General features: G+C 37.3%; 2 pseudogenes; both read right to left on the bottom strand.

Moving 5' to 3' along the window:
- Positions 1 to 550: 550 nt before the first annotated feature.
- On the bottom strand, positions 551 to 3,751 carry LOC105713034 (golgin subfamily A member 4-like; annotated as a pseudogene).
- LOC135276813 (golgin subfamily A member 4-like) lies at positions 3,751 to 4,317 on the bottom strand (annotated as a pseudogene).
- Positions 4,318 to 17,997: the final 13,680 nt, after the last annotated feature.

Raw genomic sequence — 17,997 nt, 5'->3', positions numbered from 1 at the left:
AGTAGTGTTTTTTCCTCTGAAAAATATAAGTACAAAAGCTAAGTAAACGATGAGGCACTGCCATTTGGGATTTATTATACGTCATAGCTTAAAGAACAGGTCTTTAGCAAATATTCAACAAATCAACCTGAATAAAATAGTCAATTAAATGCTCTAATTTATCAGAAAAAAATCCACTAAGTTTCACCTTGAAATGTATTGCACAAGTCTTTTTAAAAAATCACCCTAAAAATAAATAGGAAAGGTAAGCAGTTATTTAAAAAGAATGGAAGAAAGGAATATTATGTAAGCCCATAAAAGCAGGTTAAGTCATTCAGAATTTCTTTTAAACAACAAAAAACTCTTCCCAAGAGAAAACTGAAGAAAAATCAATCACCATTTCTCCACTGATAAAATCTATTTTAAAGGCATCTGCAACAGATCTGCAGGCCAGATTTCTCCTGGTCTTTTGGCTACATAAGGGGCCCGGAATGACAATCTCGCTCTCAGAGTAGCAAGTGTGGACAGTTTCCAAGCAGCAGTCACCCAGTGGCGCTCTTCAAGATGAAATTCAGAGCCATGACATTAGCCTTGCATCTTCTCTTTCCAAAATTTTCTGAGTCTGATCATCAGGGAACTTCAGTACAGTGGTTATAACTTTTGCCATGGTCTTAGTCTCAGGACCCATCATATACTCAAAAAGCACTTTTCGCAAATACTCAAACTCAGTAGGTTCTCCAAAGAGTGATACATCAGTATAATACAAATTTCCACCTTTGTAAGGTGTCCCCACAGTCGTTGCATATACATTCTTTCCATATTTCTTCAAACAGTCTTCCAAATTGTGAATCTATTCTCGCAACTCTTGCTCTTTCAATTTCGAATCACTGATTAAAGTCGTCTTCTGTGCTAGCTGTGTCTGTAGCTCCATAATTGTTTCATTATCATTGCCAGGGTTCTCCTCCTGCTCTAGCTTTTGCTGATATTACTTCTGCAGCTTCTCAAGTTGAGTCTGCCGGTCCATTACTTTGGCAGTCATTTCTTCTTCATGAGCATCAAGAATTTCTTCATATCTTTTGGCTGTTCGTTTTAGATCATCATCTTTCTTGGCAATTTTTTTAAGTAACTGATTTGTCTCTTCTTGATGGCTTTCTAAAAGTTCAGCCTCCACGTCCTGGGCCTTATTGATAGTTTCTTTTATGGTCATTTCCAGCTCTTGTTCCTTTTGTGCCAGCTGAGTATTAAACTCCCTCATCAGCTGTTTTAATGTGGAATTGTGCTTCAGTTCAAGATCTTCCTGCTCCTGTTTGATTTTCTCTTTCCTTTCTTGTTCATATTCTTTCTTTAGTATTTCCAATTCTTGCTGATGCTCCTTTCTCAACATTCGAAGGTCTTTCTGCAATCTAACAATCTCCTTGCCCAGTTTCTGTTTCTCCCGTTTGCCCCTGCTAATTTAAATTCCAGGTCATTGTGCTGGCCTTCCATGTTACTACACAATTTGGATTGGACCAAATGTGATTTGGATTTTTCTTCAGTGTTTTCCTCTAAAAGTTCTGTGGGTTTATCTTTTCCATCCATCTGTTGTTGTAAAACCTGTATTTTTTCATATTTTGAGGTCACCTCTTCCATTTCAACTCTGTGTACTTCTTTTTGTCTTACTAAGCAGGAATCCAGCTCTTTTATCTTTTGCTCCAAGATCTGACAGGTTAGTTCCTTCTCCTGGAGGATTTTGTGAACATCATCAACCACAATTTCCAAGTTTTGCTTTGCCTCTGTGTTATTTTTACCTCCCCCTTCTTCCACATGTTGGGATACTATCAAGGAATGTTTTTTGTTTTTTTCTTCAAGTTCTTCTTGAAGATGATCTATCATAACTTGATCTTCACATTGCTTTGCTTCACCATGTTCTAGTTTTATTAAGAGCTCCTGGTATTTGCGTTGCATTTCAGAATGAGAACAAAGTGTCTCTTCTTTTTCTTGCTCCAGCATCTGCAATAGCTTTTCTTTTTCAGTTAAATTTCTTTGTAAAGCACTGATTTCTTCTTCATACATCTTCTGCACACAGTCTTGGAAATCTGCTTCTTATTGTTCAGTACATGCTGCCACATTTTCTGCTGATCTGGGTACAATTAATGTTTCTGACTGTGAACTTTTCACTGATTTAAGTTTTTCTTCCAAGATGTGAACTTTGAACTTCCCTTTCTCTTTCCTGCAATTTTGCATTTAGCTCACTCTAATGGCTTTCTGTACCTTTTTTATACTGTTCTTCTTTCTCTTCCATTTGAGATAACAGCTGCTTCTTAATGGCAGCAATTTTTTGTTCAGCGTTTTTCTTCAACTCTGCTAATTTGGCAGCACTTTCTGACTCAAGCCTATCTTCCAATGCCTTTAACTCCTCTTTGCTTTTCACACTTAAATTCACATGTTCTAATTCTTTCTTCTTAGTTTCAAGTTCAGCTTTCATGGAATCAACTTGCTTTTCAAGTGTTAAGACTTTTTCTTCAGCTTCTTTAACCCTATTATCCTTTTCTTCTCCTAACTCTTGAAAATGTTCAAGTTTCTGAACCAATTCTTTGTTTTCAATATCCTTTTCTTGACTGTAATTTTTAAGAACTTCATTTAAGGACTCTATTTCGGTAGTTTCTGGGTAATATGGTCCTCTAATTCCACAATTCTTGCGGTTTGAGTCTTTATCTCTGTTTCTAAATTGCACTCCTTTTTCTCCATCTTGCTCTTCTTATCTTCCATTTCACCCTTTAAACAATCAAATCTTTTGTTTTGCTGATCAAGGTCTTCCTTCAATAAATTTATCTGCTCATCCTTTTCATGAGCTTCCTTTGATTTTAACTCAAGCTGAATCTGCAGTTCTTTAATAGTGTTTTGATATTGTGTAAATCTTGACTGTGCTTTCTTCTTTCATTCTGAGAATTTGTTGGACCAGTGATCTACCTGCTCAAGAACAGAAATTTTCTCTTTATTCAGAGTATCAACTTTCAAAGATAAATTTTGCACCTGATCCAGTAATTAATGTTTTTCTTCATCATACTTCTTATTTAGTGATGAAATGGCTGCTTCTTTTTTGGATAGGCTGATACTATTTTGAAGTTGAACGTTTAAGTCAGTTAGTTGTTTACTAAGACTGCTAATCTCAGATTTTTTTTCTTTAAGCTCTTCTTTCATCAATGTGACAGCATTGATGCTTTCAGATAACTGTTTCTTCAACTGTGTTATACAAGACTCCTTTTCAGAAGCAGCCTGTTGCTGATTGCCCCCTTCCTTCTGTAAGACTTATTTTTCTGTTACAAGACTTTCAATATCAGCCTTCATTCTCTTAATTTGATTTTCTTTTTCTAACTGATGAGTAGCTTGTTGAAAAGAAATATTTAATGTGTTTTGCTCCTCTGTCAACTGTCTAAGTTTTGCTTCTAATTCAGAAACTGCAAGTTTTAATTAACAGTGCTTCTTTAACTTTAGTTGTGTGGTGCTGACAATGAGAAATCCTAGAGAGAATGGCATTAGTTTTACTACCACTAATGTTGATTAGCTCATTTGTTTTAGCTTCTAATAAGGCTTCGGTTCTCTTACAGCAAATATCTAGCTGAATAGCTGGTTCCTCGGACAGTTTTTTAAATTCCAAGCTCTTGTCCTCTGGGCTTTGGTTACTTCTTTCATGTGAAGATTTCAAACTCTGGAATTCTTCATCTGTGGTTTTCAACTTGCTAGTCAACTCAGAAATCTTCCACTTTTCTTCTCCCAGCATCTTCAGTTCAACTAGCTGCTCTTGAAGAAAAATAATTTGCTGTAACAGGATGTTTTAGACCGGATAAAAAAGAAAAAAAAAGAAGAAGAAAAGTGATTTTCCTTCAGAGAATTATTCAAGTCAACCTCCAGCTTTTCAGGGTGAGCTTTCAGTTTAGTTTCATCTTGTGCAAGAGAATTCACATGGGCAGACTTCGGCTTCAACTATTCCTGTAATTCATTTAATGTTGTATCCTGCTTAACACTTTCTTCCTTCAGCCATGTTATTTCCTTGTTCATCTCTTCTTTTTCACATCCAAATAGGAGAATCTTTTGTTTCAGTTCTGCTACCTCTTGTTCTTTTTCCTGTGATTGGATTTCATGTATTTCCTGAAGTTCCTCAGCTTGCTGATTAAGTTTCTTTTCCCAGATTGATATGACATCATTGAGTTCTCGTCGATGAGCCTCATTAAGACTTTCTATTTGCTCCCTTTGCTTTGTTTCCAGTCTTGACACCGCATCACTGATTCTGACTGAGTTAGCCTGTGCCATTTCCAGCATTTTGGCATTAAACTGTTTTTCTTTCTGACTAAGCTCTAAAACGGTATTTTTTTTTTTTTTTGGTTAAACTGGCTCCACTGAGGATTCGAACCAGCAACCTTGCAGTTGCAGACTCTATACCTTAAATACTGTACTAACAGGACACTTTAGAACAGTATTTTCAAGCTATTAAGTTTGGCTTCCTGATCCAATAATTTTTTCTTTAACATTTCTTGCATCTCCTTTGCTTTCTGCTTAATTTTTTCCATCTTTTTTTCTTGGTTTTTAAATTTGGTTTCATATTCCTCATTCAAAATATGGATACTGTCCTCTTTGGCTGACAATTTCTGTGTGAGTATCTCAATTTCTTTCTTCTGTCCTTCTCTCATTTGTAAAATCATATTTTCCTTTTTCATCAAGATTTGCTTTGTCTGTTCCTGTTCTCTGTTACTATCTTCAAGTTTAGATCCATAGACTGGGTTTAAAGCTTTTACTTTTTGCTCCATTTCACTATTCTGTTTTTCAAGTTGCAAGACAGATAATTTAAATTAAATGTATAAAGACCACCAAACTTAATTTCAGCTTTTTAGAGATTGTTTACTTTTAAAAGCAGAAATTCTGAAACATAAAGTTTATATTGTTAGAACATTTAATAGAAGTTTTTTATGATAGAATATTATCTGATTTTTTTGTAGATGTAGGGGACAGGGAAAATATTTTTGGTCTAACCTTGTTAAGCACTTTTTCCTCCAGACTCAGAGGGGCTTACATTTTTAATTCCTGGAATTCTGTTAGTTAACCTGAAGAGTGAGGGGGCCAAGATGTACAATGTGGAAATAAAACCAAGGTATAATTGGAATTTGGGGGCATATATTTACTCAATTCATTTCTTTTTTTTTTTTTTTTTTTTTTTTGAGACAGTCTTGCTCTGTCATCCAGGCTAGAGTGCAGTGGTTTGATCTCAGCTCACTGCAACCTCTGCCTCCCAGGTTCAAGAGATTATCCTGCCTTGGCCTCCTGATAGCTGTAACTACAGGTGCACACCACCATGCCGAGCTGATTTTTGTATTTTTAGTAGAGATGGGGTTTTGCTATGTAGGCTAGGTCTTGAACTCCTGGCCTCAAGTGAGCTACCTGCCTCCACCTCCCAAAGTGCTGGAATTACAGGTGTGAGCCATCACACCTGGCCTCAGTTCAATTTAGTACACAAAAGAAACAAGTCTTATTTCTCACCTTTTCTCAAGCTATACAATCACCCTTTTCAGAGACAACTACACTCTCCAGCTTCTTCTGTGGTCCTGAGCAGATAGTCCTTGTAAATAGCAGAGTACATTGGCTTAGAGTAGACATTCAAGATTTGAAAGTATTCCTTTAATATCTCATAATTCAGTGTTAGTCATATACCAGTCATTGTGGATATCATCAATAAAAATGTCGGTTCAATTTATTTTCACTGTACCCAAGTGTCTATATGGAGGAATGTCTGCAGTGTCCTTGGCCACATTTTAAAAATATGGTTCGTTCCGGACTGTTTGCCTGATCTCTGCCTGGTGCACAAGTGATATTGTGGCCTCCCCCACCACCATCACCATGGGATTCTCTTCACCACTCTCCTTTATTGAATTTCTTGTTTTCTACTCATTTATGTTGGTAGAAAACCCCTTCCACTTTCTATCCTTGAAGAGGTGACTTGGAAATAATTCACATGGTCGAAAGGATTTTATTCTACCCTTCTATTTTGTTGTCTCCCTATTCTTGGCCAACAGGTTCCTAGGCATGTTTTTTTCATAGTTGATGGGAGAAACACAAGAGGCTGAGCCAAAGCATATTTAAGGTATCTATATCCATTGTAGTCCACCCGAATTCTGTTGACTAGACATATGGCAAAGCCCAACACCAATGGGGCAGGGGTGAGCTCTGCCAAGAGCAGAGAGTAAGGGAAGAATTGTGGGCAAATACTCTTAAGCTACCAGATTCACACCAACATTACTGGCATCACTGTGGGTCAACACATTCCACTGTGGGGGCAACTGAACAATAATTAATGATTTCATTGATAATAATTTATTCTCATGACATTAGTCAACTGGAAAATATAAACCTTTGCTATAAAAATGTTCCTGGTTGTTACATGAATATATAAAATTTGTACACATTTAGCAATAGCAAAACAGTTGAGTAAATGATTTTTTATTGATATTGCTTAAAATGAGTCATGTGACTTGTAACGAACGATTAAAGTCACAAAATATGTCTGTTTGTGAATAATTGTAGGGATAAAAACAGAAAAAAGAGAAAATATGACCATTTTGGTTTGAGTGAGAAGGAGAATAGAAAGATTTTAGAAGAACATGTCTGTGTGTGTGAGTTTTGGAATTATTTCTACAGCTGTGGACTTCTAGAAAAAATTTACAGTGAATTTTGGGGTGCTTATTCAACAGTGGAAAATTTGTGCCTCACTGCCCCATCTCCATAGTACAGCTTATTAAACTAAAAGTAAAGCAATGTGTTCAAAGCAAAGCTAATTTTGTATCGGTACAAACTTGGGCACAATGCCTATGTATTCTTTTTCAACATTCCCTCTTGGGATGTTATTAAAAGTTTCCAGTCTGTTTCAGGGACTCATATGGTAAAAAACCACACCTTCAATTTCTGTAATTTGTAGGTGAATGTTTTCGGTGGGCACATTTATCCTGCACACAGTCCTGTGCCAAGACAGAAATGGTCAAAAGTCAAGAGCTCTACAATGAGCAGAGATTCAGGATCAACTAGAGGCTTTTTCTAGGGGGAAATTCTCCAGTGTCTCAGGGCATAAATGGAAAAGGAAACAGACTCTTTGCTAAAAGAAGTACAGTGATGTGTGTACCAGGGAATAGTGTGCTTTTAAGCTGCAGTTGTGCCTAAAAATTACTTTGCAAAATTGCAAATTGGCATTTAGCAGGAATGGGAATCTATCTTCTTTATAGAGTCTCTCTAAGATGCCTGTCTGTATAAACTTGCATTCCTGTATCCAACTGAAAAACAAAATTTTAAAGAGGTTCGAAATATCTGTCTTTCTGTGCTTGATTCCTTATTATCTTTACAGTGCAGTGAGATGAGGATGAGAGAGTTGGAAGTAACAATGACCCTCTGCCCCTGGGATTCAGAAAACTAATAATGGGTAGATTTATTGAGATAAGGTAAATAGGTATATAATGGTCAAATTATGTGGAATTTCCCCTAGCAACAGTGGCCCATGACTTGTGTTCCAGAGAGAATGTCAGTGGGTTTTTTTGGGGGGCAGAAACTTGGGGGTTTCAAATTTCTTTAGGAGGTGGAAGCAAGATTAACAAGCTAATTTTACATTGGTACATTATTTCTTTTGTTGTTATTTAAGAGTGTCTAGTGGTAAGCCCCTCCAAAGGCTTCTAATCACATTTGGAATCAAATTTAAACTCATCAGTAATTCCTACAGGTCACACATGGTCTTGAGACAGGACTCTGACATTATTACCATGGCTCCCCTCCCCTCACTCCTGCCATGTTAGTGTCTAATGATCACTTCCACTCACCACACATTCACTGACTTACTCAGAGCAACTTCCAGTCCTGCAAGCTTCTTAATTTTTTGAGTTTTACCATTTTAACAATATTAAATCTTCCAATCCATGAACATGAACTGTCTCTCCGTTCTAACTGCTAATTCTATCAGCAATTGTATTATTTTCCTGGGAGTGGTGTAACAAATGATCCCAAATTGGGTGGCTCAAAACAACAGAAATTTATTCTTTCATGGTTGTGGAGGCCAGAAATCTAAAATCAAATTTGTTTACATTTATGTGGTTTCTCGCCAGGGTGAATTGTCTTGTGTTGGTAAAGACTTGAACGATGACAAAAAGCCTTCCCACATTCTTTACATTTATAGGGTTTCACACCATGAAGAATTTTCTGATGCAGACACATGTGTCGATATAATCTAAAAGTTTTCCACATTCCTTACATTCAAAGGGTTTCAAGCCAATATGAATTTTCTGATGTTCTGTAAGGTGAGAATGATGTCTAAAAGCCTTCCCACATTACTTACATTCATAGGGTTTCATACTGTATGAATTATCTGATGCTGAAAAAGCTGTGAATAAAACCTTAAAGGCCTTCTCACATCCATTGCATTCATAGGGTTTCAAATCAGTGTGGATTTTTCGATGTCTAATAAAATGCTGTAAAACTACAAATGCTTTTCCACATTCATTACATTCATAGGGTCTCACACCAGTATGGTCACTCAGATGTTAGTAAGGTGTGAATATTTTCTAAAGTCATTCTTACATTCCTTACACTCATATGATTTCTCTCTTGTGTTATTTCTCTGATGTAGAGGAAGGGATATATGTTTTTTGAATATCATTTGACTAAAACATCCCCATGTAGAGGAAGGGATATATGTTTTTGTTTTGTTTTGTTTTGTTTTTTCTTCTGAGACGGAGTTTCGCTCTTGTTACCCAGGGTGGAGTGCAATGGCGCGATCTCGGCTCACCGCAACCTCCGCCTCCTGGGTTCAAGCAATTCTCCTGCCTCGGCCTCCCAAGTAGCTGGGACTACAGGCGTGCGCCACCACGCCCAACTAATTTTTTTTGTATTTTTAGTAGAGACGGGGTTTTACCATGTTGACCAGGATGGTCTCGATCTCTCGACCTCGTGATCCACCCGCCTCGGCCTCCCAAAGTGCTGGGATTACAGGCGTGAGCCACCGCGCCTGGCCTGGGATATATGTTTTTTGAATATCATTTGACTAAAACAACTTTAGGTCCCTGTTGTCTCCCAAATTCAATTGTGTGCTGTGGGTCATTTCTGAAAATAAACCTCATAAGGTTGAAGGTTTTCTTTCTTTTCAGTGTCTTCTGATGGTATGCATTTACTTCATAATTGCTTTTGTCTGAAAAAAATGGAAAAAAAAAAACCCACAAAGAAATAAATGCTATTTTCCAATAATAGGGGTAGGGAGAGGATATCTATATTAAAAATAATGATAAACTAAAAAGTGTATCTGTTAGTAGTAAAAGAGTTAGAAAATTCTAAAATACTGCCATGCAATTTTTAAAAAGAAGGGCTCAGAAAATTATGAAAGTGCACAGGAGGATGTAAGATTTATGAGTAGGCAAAGAGAAAGTCACTAGTTCTCATGTTTAGTTGCAAATCAGAATTACCACAGGAGCATCTTACATATCCTACCCTTTAGATATCTGCTGAGACTGAGTGGATCAGAATGCAGAGGTGTACGTCCTGAATATCTGCATTTCTAACATTATCACATTGCTCTCTATATACTTTTGTCAGTGGTTTGTCTTTATCTTAGAATGAAACTCAAACACATAACCATGAGTAAAAGGCCCTCTCTTATCCACACAAATTCATTTCAAGCCCCTTGGTATCTGCGCCCTATATTGCACCATATTGCATCTTGTCAGCTATGAGAACATACCACAGATGTTTTCCATCTCTTGGGGTGCTACATAAGATGTTGCACCTTTCAGAAATCCTCTTAAGTAGCCTTTTTAAATAATTTGCTAACTCTATGCAAATTCATATATTTTAGTCCATATTCAGATACCCAGTTATGTGCCTTTATACTGCCTCTCTAAATTTCAAATTTACTAAATCTCATTTGTTTTGCTACTTACTTTGTTACCCGAAAACATTTCTTTCAACTACCACTGAAAAACAAGTCTCTACCATATGGTAAGTATTACCTAATTAATTGTAGAATAAAATATTGAGTTAAAAGTATAAATTGGATGAAAATAAAGGTCACTGGAAAAGAGAGCTGAGTAAAATAACCATTTTATTTCTGAAAATTATATAAAAATTATCAAATATCTCTCCCTGACTCCAATCTCTCACTCCTAATTAATCTTTTACCTCACATTTACTTTAGAGGTGAGAAAAATGGACTTCTAAACTAGCTCCACCAAGAATATAAGTGGAAAAGGCTGATACATGGCTATTCTACAATAACCTGTCCCCTTAAAAATATACGTGCCTTGGCCGGGCGCGGTGGCTCACGCCTGTAATCCCAGCACTTTGAGAGGCTGAGGCGGGTGGATCACGAGGTCAAGAGATCGAGATCATCCTGGTCAACATGGTGAAACCCCGCCTCTACTAAAAATACAAAAAATTAGCTGGGCATGGTGGCGCGTGCCTGTAATCCCAGCTACTCAGGAAGCTGAGGCAGGAGAATTGCCTGAACCCAGGAGGCGGAGGTTGCGGTGAGCCGAGATCGCGCCATTGCACTCCAGGCTGGGTAACGAGAGCGAAACTCCGTCTCAAAAAAAAAAAAAAAAAAAAAAAAAATATATATATATATATATATATTATATATATATATATATATGGCTATGCAAGGAAGAAATGGACGACAGTGATAGAGGCACATATGTGCCTCTATCACTGTCGTCCATTTCTTCCTTGCATAGCCATAATTACTTTTCTGTTTCTATGTCAATCACACATTGCATTACCTTTTTCGGTAATGTTTTAAATAACTGTTTTGTTTACAAATAAAGCCTGTAAGGTTGAAGTTTTACTTCCTTTCATTCTACACATGCTCAATCTGTTGTGTTTCTTCAGTGCCTTTCCCAAATTCTCCCTTCTATCCATTTAAAGTCAAGGCAAATCATTCTTGAATTTTACAGAAATGCATCTCAGCAATTTTTCAGGAACTGCATGAATTAATATATTGAAAGGCTTATCAACGTCAAAGCAAATAAACTTGGGGATGTTGGGAGAAATAAAGTAACAAGTGGGGCAAGAGTCTAGGAAACTGAGTGTCTAGTAGTTTGCAACGAAGAATATGTTGGATGTAGGCTGAAGATGGATAATCTGTATGGGGGAGCACCATTTGAAATCTAATGTGCTAAATGGGTCAAGTATTGAAGTGGAATTCTTCTATGAAAAAGGAATACATTTAAAAAGTCAAAATAATACGTATGTTATCCTCTGAGCCAATGCAATAAAGGATAAGTAGCAATATCAAAATGCAAAAACACTTCCTATTTATAAACAAAAAGTACTCAACAACTACTATTAGGTGAAAGAGAAAATACAAACTGAAACTGTAGAATTTCTTGAAGACAGTGATAATGGAGATACTACATATCAGAATATATGGCTTTCAATTATAATGCACAGAGGCAAACTCAAAGATTAACTCGCTTACATCTAATTAAAAATTAGAAAATTTAAATGAAGCATTCAATTTTAAAATTAGGGAAAACAGCCAGGCTCAATGGCTCATGCCTGTAATCCCAGCACTTTGGGAGGCTGAGGCAGGCAGATTACTTGAGGCCAGGAGTTCGAGACCAACCTGGCCAACATGGCAAAACCCCGTCTCTACTAAAATTACGAAAATTATCCAAGTGTGGTGGCTCACAACTGTTGTCCTAGCTTCTCAGGAAACAGGCATAAGAATCATTTGAACCCAGGAAGCAGAGGTGGTAGTGAGCTGAGATTGCACCACTGTACTCTAGCCTGGGCAACAGAGTGAGACTGTGTCTCAAAAATAAAAATAAAAATTAGGGAGAAATTAGGAAATGAATGATAAATTCATGGACTGCAGAAAAGGAAAATATAATAAAAGCAAAATTTAAATAAAACAGTAGAATTTACACATACAAACCATTATTTCCTTTATACCTCGGGAATAAAAGATAGGGGGGAAAATCCAAACATAATGACAAGGGGGAAACGATCATTGATAAAGAAATAATGTTAAAACATACAACTGTGCTAATGTATTTTATATGTACATGAAATGATGAACTTTCTGAAAATAAAATTTATCAGAAATTACACCAGCTAGACTTACTGACTTGCTTCTAGCAAACAGAATATGAAAAGGGGAAAACATGAGTTTACAGTGAGGAAAAATGATGGACATCACCTTAAACAAGTGTAAGTTTAATTTTTAAAAAATCAATGTAATCTTTCAACATTAATAAAGGAGAAAACCATTCAATCATTTCATTAGGTACAGAAAATCCATTTAACAATCTACAACATTAATCATGATAAAAATTCTCAGCAAACTAGGAATAGAGGGCAACTTCTTTAATCTGATCAAGGAGATCTAAAGAATAAAAACTACAACTACCATTTTACTTAAAGGGAAATATGGACCACTGTCCTTCTGATTTCAGGAATAAAGTAAGGTTGTCTGCTCTTATATGTCTTTTCAGTTTTGTAGTAGAAGACATATCAAATATCATAAGGAAAAAAATGAAAGGTATAGATGGAAGGAAGTAAAATGATCTTTATTTGCAGATAATGTAGATTACAGATTGTGTACATAATTTTTTTTAATTCCACAAGCTTTAAAATAAATGAATTTATTGTTGAATAAAGGGTCAAAGTATAAAACAATTACATTAAAGCAAAGCTACTGAAAAATAAAATTTTTAAAACCTGAACAGTTTATAAAAAACATAAAAAATGTAAAACACTTTGGAATAAAATTAACAGATATGCAAGACCTTTAGACAGGAAACGACAAAATCTTAAGGAAAGAAATGAAAGGTGAATTCAACAAATAGAAATTTATTCCATGTTCATGAACTGTAAGACTAAATTTGAGATAATTCTTTCCAAATGTATCAATTTGGAGATTCAATGTACTGCCAAAAAAATGTCAGCAGGGTGTTTTGTTTGTTTTGAGAAAATTAATAAACTCATTCTAAAATTACACAGCAATGCAAAGAACCCAGAATAGACACGGTGATTTTAAAGAACCAAGTTGTTCTTCAACTTGTATTACCAGATTTCAAGACATAATATAAAGCTACAGGAATTAAAATGGAGGTACTAGCACAAAGATTGACAGAGGATGAACAGAAAAGTCCAGACTCCTGCACATATATCGTCCCATTCTTTACAGTAAAAGTCTGCCTGCAACCTAAGAGAAAGCCAGTGTTTTTTACAAATGGTGCCAATGCATTTGGATATCTGTATGAAAAAATGATTTTGAACTTCATCTGACTACATACCTGGATATAAATTCAAGATGGATCATAGGTCTAAGTGTGAAAACAAACAATCAAGCTTCTAGAGGAAGAAATAGGAAAATATCTTTGTGATCTTGAGATAGACGGATTTTTCCTTTTTTTGTTTTAACTTAATTTCTACTCATTTTAGACTTAGATAAAAGTTGCAAGCGTAATACAGAGGGTTCTTATATACCCTTCATTCTAAGGTTTGTTATTTTACATAACCAAAGGATAATTATCAAAATCAGGAAATTAACACTGGTACAATACTACAAATTTGCATATCTTATTCAAATATGTTTTCCTATCAATGTCCTTCTTTTCCAGGATCACACACATGATCCTACGTTGCATTTAGCTGTTATTTCTCTTTAGTCTCTTCTGATCTCCTTAGACTTTTTCTTACTGCATTAATTTTCAGTTGCTACCATAACCAATTTCCATGAATTTAGCTTAAAACAACATTAATCTCATATTTTCCATGGACCTGGAGTTTAGCTGGGTGCTTTCCTCAGGCTGGTCTCACAGGCTGCAAACGAGGTGTTACCTGGGCTGTGTTCTCCTCTGGAGTTCAACTGGGGAAGAATTCATTGCCAGATTCATTCAGATTATAGGCAGGATTCATTTCCCTGTGGCCATATGACTGAGGGCCTCACCTTTTTGCTAACTGTTGAGGCCACCTGCAGTTCCCTTGCCAGACAGGTGTCTCCAACATTGCCACTTACTTCATTGAGGCCACAAGAGAAGTCCAATCTACTATGTGTCTTATATGGTATAACATCATCACAGTAGAGACATCCGATCACTTTTTTTTTTAATATGGTAGTTTTATTTTTATGATTTTAAGGAACCTTCATGCTGTTTTACATAATGGCTATATAAATTTATATTGCCACCAACAGTGTACAAGGGTTCCCTTTCCTCTACATCCTCAGCAACATTTATCTATTTTCTTTCTGTAATAGCCATCCTAACAGGTATTGTGGTAACATCTCATTGTGGTTTTCATTTGCATTTGTCTGATGTGTTTTTCAGGTACCACTTAACCATTTGTATGTCATCTTTGGAAAAGAGTCTATTCAAGTCTTTGTCTATTTTTAATTTGAATTACTTGTTTCTTTTTTAAAAATTAATTAATTTTTATTTTACTCTAAGTTCCGGGATACATGTGCAGAATGTGTAGGTTATTTACATGTGTATATATGTGCCATGGCAGTTTGCTGCACCTATCAATCTGATATCTAGGTTTTAAGCCCCACATGCATTAGGTATTTGCCCAATGCTCTCCTTCCCTTACCCCCCCAACTCCCTGATAGGCCCCAGTGTGTGTTGTCCCTCTGTGTCCATGTGTTCTCATTGTTCAACTCCCACTTTTTTTTTTTCTTTTTTTTTTGAGACGGAGTTTCGCTCTTGTTACCCAGGCTGGAGTGCGGTGGCGCGATCTCGGCTCACCGCAACCTCCGCCTCCTGGGTTCAGGCAATTCTCCTGCCTCAGCCTCTTGAGTAGCTGTGATTACAGGCACGCACCATCGTGCCCAGCTAATTTTCTGTATTTTTAGTAGAGACTGGGTTTCGCCATGTTGACCAGGATGGTCTCCATCTCTTGACCTCATGATCCACCTGCCTTGGCCTCCCAAAGTGCTGGGATTACAGGCGTGAGCCACAACGCCCCACTAACTAACTCCCACTTTTAAGTGAGAACATGTGGTGTTTGGTTTTCTGTTCCTGCATTAGTTTGCTGAGAATGATGGCTTCCAGTTTCATCCATGTCCCTGCAAAGGACATGATCTCATTATTTTTTATGGTTGCATAGTATTCCGTGGTGTATATGTGCTACATTTTCTTTATCCAGTCTATCATTGATGGGCATTTGGGTTTGTTTCAATCTGCTATTGTAAATAGTGCTGCAAGGAACATACGTGTGCATGTGCCTTTATCGTAGAATAATTTATAACCCTTTGGGTATATACCCAGTAATGGGAGATTCCTCAAGGATCTAGAACCAGAAATACCATTTGACCCATCACTTTTGCCATATAAGTTAATCAAAAAAGTCACATCTCCTTACCTTTGCCATTTTCCACTGATTAGAAGCAAGTCACTTGCTCATACTCCAGGGGAGAGGACTAAACAAGGCTGTGGACTCCAGGAGGTAGGAACCATGGGGCCACCTAACGTTCACCCGTCATACCTATCTTCATGCCCTTTCAATTTGGAAAAGTACCACTCATTTATTCTGTCAAATGTCCCTCTGCTGGGTTTGTATGATTGTTTTTATAATGGAAATGAGGCATGCATTCTTGACAGTGTCATAGTAATGATGCTGTGACCTTCACATTGCATCATGGTGTCAAAGGGTACATGATGTCAATGTTTCATTACTGTTTATCTTAATCTTCATCACTTGGTTAAAGTATTTTCTCCTGCGTTTTCCTTCTATACCGTTATTATCTTCCCATTTGTAGTTAATAAATATCTTGGAGGGGTAATACTTTAATACTATGCAAATCCTTTTTCTCCTCAAACTTTCACCCACTAACTTTAGTATCTCTTGTTTTGATGTCCATCAAGCGAGGATACACAGAAGCTCGCCTATGTACATAAGTTGTGCTAATAAATGCTTTGAATTGGTCACCCTGGCATTTAGTGTTTCTTTCTTTGTAATCCCAACAGCCCCATCTTGGGATGGTTTGGGCAGTCCCTTTGGGGAACTCCCCTGCCACTGCTTTTGGGGTGACTCTAGCTGAGTGTTCAGCTGGACAAAGTAAGGTTGTTTCTGATATCTGACTACTATAAATAAACCTTCTACAAACATCCTTTACAAATCTTTTTGTGGACATACGTTCTTGCTTTTCTTGAGTATATACCTAGGGAAGGACACAGTTTACCTAGTTTATACTTCTACTGCAGTGTATATAAGGTCCAGTTGCTCCTCAAACTTGCCAATACTTTGAGTTGTCAGACATTTTAACTTTAGCCATTCTGGTGCATGTGTAGTGGTATCTCATTGTGACTTTTAGTTACAATTTCCTGATAATGATGGGAACATCTTTTCATATGATATTACTGATTTTGATATACTTGGGTCATTCAACTCTTTTCCCCATTTTTAGTTTGATTTGTCATTTTCCTATTGATTTGTAGGAATTTATGAATATATTTTAAACAAAACTCTTCTGTGTGTGTATACAGACATAAAAAGGAGGGTGGGAGGAGAGAGAGAGAGAGGAGAGAGGGAGAGATAAGAAAGAATGGCCTGTGGCTTCTTATTCACTTTGTTAATTATGTCTTATTATAAACAGATGTTCTTAATTTTAATGAAGACCCATCTACTTAGGTATGTCCACAATAAATGGGCTGGGTTATGAAGCTTTCATGAGGGCTTAAGAAATTTGGCTTAAGGCCGGGCGCGGTGGCTCAAGCCTGTAATCCCAGCACTTTGGGAGGCCGAGGCGGGTGGATCACGAGGTCAAGAGATCGAGACCATCCTGGTCAACATGGTGAAACCCCGTCTCTACTAATACAAAAAATTAGCTGGGCACGGTGGCGCGTGCCTGTAATCCCAGCTACTCAGGAGGCTGAGGCAGGAGAATTGCCTGAACCCAGGAGGCGGAGGTTGCGGTGAGCCGAGATCGCGCCATTGCGCTCCAGCCTGGGTATCAAGAGCGAAACTCCGTCTCAAAAAAAAAAAAGAAATTTGGCTTAAGATCACAGCTAGCTTCTATGTGTTTAGCAACATGTTTTGATCTTTCAGTGTTTCAGGCCATAAACTATACAAATTCACCAGTGCCTGGGAATGTTCAAGGCCCTGCCTTGGTTCAAAGCTGCAAGGGAAAACATGCAGCTGAACAGGTCACAGGGAGGTCAAGGCATTCTGTGAAACACAGAGAGTGGGAGAAACTTGGGGAAACTACAAACCTATCATCATGAGAATGAATAAACAAATTATGGTGTGGTCGTATAAAGGAAGATTATATTACAGTTGAAAAAAAAGTCCTATTGATTTCCAAAACAACATGGGTGAATTCCAAAAGTACCAGTTGGGATGAAAAAAGGGAGATACAAGAGATTCCATTTATATGAAGTTCAAGAACAGGCAAATCTTATCTTGAGTGATGGGAGTCAGAATAGCACTTACTCCTTATGGGAGAACAGTGGGTTCTAACTGGGACAGGACACAGAAAAATCCTCTAAGGCAGAGCATAGAAATCTTCCGTGTCTTGATCTGGGTGGTGAGTACACTGATCCTTTCAAATGCAAAAATTCATTGAGTTATATATATATAAGACGTGGGCACCTTATTGTATATGATATATATCACTTCAATAAAAAGTGATGACACAGAGCTTTATTTGATGATAATGAGTAAAAAAAAAATTTTTTTTTTTTTTTTTGAGACAAAGTTTCGCTCTTGTTACCGAGGCTGGAGTGCAATGGCGCGATCTCAGCTCACCGCAACCTCCGCCTCCTGGGTTCAGGCGATTCTCCTGCCTCAGCCTCCTGAGTAGCTGGGATTACAGGCACGCGCCACCATGCCCAGCTAATTTTTTGTATTTTTAGTAGAGACGGGGTTTCACCATGTTGACCAGGATGGTCTCGATCTCTTGACCTCGTGATCCACCCGCCTCGGCCTCCCAAAGTGCTGGGATTACAGGCGTGAGCCACTGCCCCCGGCCCATGAGTAAAAATATTACATTACAAACTGTTATCCTGTTATGATGGGTAA

Source organism: Aotus nancymaae, unplaced genomic scaffold (assembly GCF_030222135.1).
Source record: "Aotus nancymaae isolate 86718 unplaced genomic scaffold, 86718_ANA_hifiasm-v0.15.2.pri h1tg000028l, whole genome shotgun sequence".
In the NCBI taxonomy this organism is placed as follows: domain Eukaryota; kingdom Metazoa; phylum Chordata; class Mammalia; order Primates; family Aotidae; genus Aotus; species Aotus nancymaae.
The sequence above is the reverse complement of the archived record's forward strand: the minus strand, read 5'-3'. Positions and strand labels throughout refer to the sequence as shown.